Below are 4,272 nucleotides of genomic sequence, written 5' to 3'. Positions count from 1 at the left end.
CAGACTAAATAGAGTTGCAGTGGATCAGGATAAGGTTGACACACAGGGATAAATGTACAGCCTCTTCTGTATGGGTTGTGGTACCCTTTATTTATTTATTTATTTGATTTATACCCCAACCTCCCCACATGCGGGTACCATGAAAGGTCAGGTACACATTTCGGAGGATACTCCTGCATTCATTGTTTTTAAGAAGAAGAAGACTTCTACCCGAACAAGTCTCAGAGCAGCTTACAGTCTTCCCTCCCCCTTCCCCGCGAAGCGGGGAGGGCGGGTTATAAATTGAATAAAATAAATAAATAAATAAATTCCCACAACAGACACCCTGTGAGGTAGGTGGAGCTGAGAGAGCTCTTAATGAACTTATGACTGACCCAAGGTCACACCAGAAGCTGCATGTGGAATAGGAGTAGGAAATCAAACCCAGTTCTCCCAGATTAGAGTCCACACTCCCAATCACTATTTATTTATTTTTTTATTTATTTAACATTCGGCTTCTATACCGCTCAGACCCGAAGGTCTCAGAGCGGTTTACAATTGTGCTGCAAGTGCAGATTACTCCTAATTCTATGGCAACATATTACAAGGGGTGGGGCTGCCTACCGGCACCCGGGTGAGTTCGCTGTTCTCGGCTCTCTTTCCTTGGCGGTCCACTGGGGTTGGCGCGCATCCGTGGCCAGTCCTTCTCGGCTTCGATCTTCCAGTGCACGGCCCGCAGTAGCCTCGGGCCAGCTGTGTCCATATCCGGCTCCGCTGCGCCTGCGCCGCTCACGCTGCCGTGCGCTCCTTCGTCATTCCACCTCCACTGTCGCTGAGCGACGGATGCCGAGTGCTGGACGCTGTTGTTCCATCGGCCACCAAAGATCGCCGCATCGCACCGCCACACCGCCGTCACCGCCGCCATCGCTGCCGCTGAAGCTCCACCACGTCCCCACTTGGAGGAGGGTGCCCCCTACCCTTCTAAGGGTAGGTACCCATTTATCTACTTGCATTTTAAACTTTCGAACCGCTGGGTGGGCGGGAGCTAGGACTAGAGCCGGGTGCTCACCCCGGCCGCGGTGGGTTTCGAACAGCCATGGGGCTGTTTGCTATGATGTTACATGCAAGCGTTTAATTGCTTGCGCCACCGCATTACTTCACTAGCCCAGGCTGCTTGTTCCTGTTCATCAGGAGCCTTCCTATGGAAGCTGTCTGGGTAATTTTGGACCAGCCACAGACTTTCTGCCTAACCTACCTTGCAGGATTGCTGTACAGATCACAAAGCTTTCTGTGCCTAAAGGTGTCAGACGTATAAGCTGGACCTATTAAAATGACTTGAAATTGATTACAAGTGGAAGCAATTTTAAAAAGGCCCATGTTTAAACTTCAGACTGCCAACAATGAAAGAAAATATTGTTTCTTAAGAACTAATGTTAACTGGTTCCTAATGGAAAAATTATGGGTAATGTAGTGTCCGCGGACCGCCACCGGAGGTCAGCGCATATGCCCTAGCTTCAGTCCGAACAACAATAGGGACTAGGATCCTAGTCCCTCCTCTGGGGAACCAATGGGATCCGTGGCGGGAGATTTGAACCCACCAATGGTGACCAGGGGCGGTCCCCAGGTGTGTATATAGTTGGCCTGCCGGCCGTTTGTCTTTTGTCTTGTTGTGTGCCAATAAAGCGTGCTATGCACCACGTCGTTGTCTGTCGTTCATCCATGCGGCTACCCACTACATAACATTCACGCAGCACACTTAGATAAAGCGGTCATGTGAAACGGGAATATATGCAAATTCCGTTAGTGTGGATGCGTACATCTTGATTCTTTGTTGTTGAAATACTACTCACTGCAACACAGCAGTCTATAAATATATATTTTCATTATACGTCACGGCTGTTTTCTTCTTTGGTTGCAACCTACCTGTGATCTCTCTGTTGTTTCTACATACAACCTTCAGGTGGTGGCTGGAGACCCCCTGGAATTACAACTGAGCTCCAGGTGACAGAGGTCAATTCACATGGAGACAATGGCTGCTTATGAGGGTGGAGTCTATGGCATTGTGCCCTGCTGAGGTCCCTCCCCTCCCTAACCCTCCGCTCCTCAGGCCCCACCCCCGCAATCTCCAGGTATTTTCCAACCCAGATCTGGCAATTGCATAATTATAAGGGGAAACAGCTTAGGAAAATGGCACCTCCCACACACACACGGCCCATTTTGTATAAATAATGAAGATCTGTCTCAGCTAGTTGGGCTCTCAGTTGTCCTGAACTCTAACTGCAATTGAATCTTGAGTCACAGAAACTGGGAAGCGCTTCAACAAGAAGTGCAAAAAATTCTTCCAGCCCCCCCCCCCATGAGAAAGCCAAGTATTTCCCTAGGAAACACCTGGAGAAAATAAACTGAAAAGAGGAGGAATGAAGGTTTGGAGAATGGGGTGTTCTCCTGCCTATCACACATCCTGTGACCCACAAATACAAACGGCACCTCTTGGATAAGGGTAACATGAAAGCAAATCCAACCAAACCGTGGACTCATTTTTAATTTCTAAAGAGATCTGGAAAGACAATCTGAATGTGACCCCCCCCCCCAACAATGAGAAAGGTCTGGTGAGTTCAGCTCATGATCTTCTGTGGGAAGATTCCAAGAAGCAAGAGGGAACAGCAAAACCAAAAGCCATGTTTAAAAAACTGTGCAGACCTTTATTATTATTGAATACATTTTTATTTTGCATGTATTACTGAAGCCTAATGTGGCCGCCTGGGTCTTCTCCTAGTGCCATCAAGGGCAATGAATCTAGCATTCCCAAGGACCAGACTATGCTGTACAAGCACATTTACAGCCCCATCTGCTTTCTTTAAAAGGGGGGGGGTCCCCTTCACAGGATGGATTTTGAGTGCCCCAGTGTCTCTTTTTCAGCTCAGAATCATCCCAAAGCTGCTTCTCCCCCAAAATCCTTGCATTCAATGGTGGATGTCCGCAATCACAGACAGACTTGCCCAAAGTGTGTGGAGCCTGAGGAGCCTGGAGTTTGGGGAGGGGGGGGACTTCAATGGGATATAATGCCACAGGGCCCACTCTCCAAAGTGACCCATTTCTCCAGGTGAACAGATCTCTGTTGTCTGGAGACCAGTTGCAGTAGCAGCAGTTCGCCAGCCAATGCCTAGAGGTTGGCAACCCTAGCACATACTATGGATAGAGGCAGGGGTCATTTCGTAGAAAAAAAGCTACAGGAGCTCATTAGCATAATATTAGCATATGCCACACACCCTGATATCACCCCCTCTGACAGGCAGAAGCACCTGGGATCCATTCTTTCCCCCCTCTCCCTTCCCTTCGCCTCCAAGTCGGGCGAAGGAAAAGGGGAGGGGGAGGATCTCAGGCACTTCTGCCTGACAGAGGTGCTGGGGTGCCCACAGCCAGCCTGGGTGAATTATAGAATCACAGACTCATAGAGTGGGAAGGGACCTCCAGGGTCATCTAGTCCAACCCCCTGCACAATGCAGGAAATTCACCAATACCCCCCATACACCCCAGTGACCCCTGTTCCACACCCAGAATATGATTTTAAAAACCTCCAGGAGCTCTGGGGGCCAAACTGGCCTGGAGAAAAATTGCTTCCTGGTCCCAAAGTGGCGATCAGCATTTCCCTGGGCATGTAAGAAAGGGCCACAAGAACTAAACACTGATGCAACCCTTCCTGCTCTACCTCTCGTGATTTGCCTAAGTTCACACAATCAGCATTATAATCCTTTTAAAGTTGAAAGCATGATATAAATGCAAAGGACTATTTGTAAGATTATCTGTAAGACACAAGACCAGGATGCATCTCACTTCTGGCAATCACTTGGAGAGACCCTATCACTCAGCTTCCATTGCCCCACACACACCCCACACTGGAATAAGAACATAATATCAGGCCATACTGCATTGCAATAAAGCCCCTACAACTGTATACAGAAATACTGAGCTTCCCTACCATTTGCCACAACTAGCTCACCACACAACCAGGATCAAGACTCCTAAGTGGACCAACAGACAGGCATACACTCATTTGAGAAACTGGGGCCCCGGTCACACGGAGCATTAGGCACGCTAGAGAGATGGAAGATAGGTGGATTTTCCGGGCGCGATCTCACCGCCACATCTGGGAAGCGTAGAGCTCCTGTGGCGCACCCGAGGCTTCCCGCCGAAGATGCGGGGTAAAAAACTAGTACCTCGGAGGTACTCGTTTCTGGAAACCACGGGGCAAGGGCGGGCATCTGATCGTGTTTCCGGGGGTAGTTCCGGCGC

Source organism: Gekko japonicus, unplaced genomic scaffold, assembly GCF_001447785.1.
Source record: "Gekko japonicus isolate JY-2015 unplaced genomic scaffold, Gekko_japonicus_V1.1 scaffold1029, whole genome shotgun sequence".
NCBI classification, from domain to species: Eukaryota; Metazoa; Chordata; class Lepidosauria; order Squamata; family Gekkonidae; genus Gekko; species Gekko japonicus.
The sequence above is the reverse complement of the archived record's forward strand: the minus strand, read 5'-3'. Positions refer to the sequence as shown.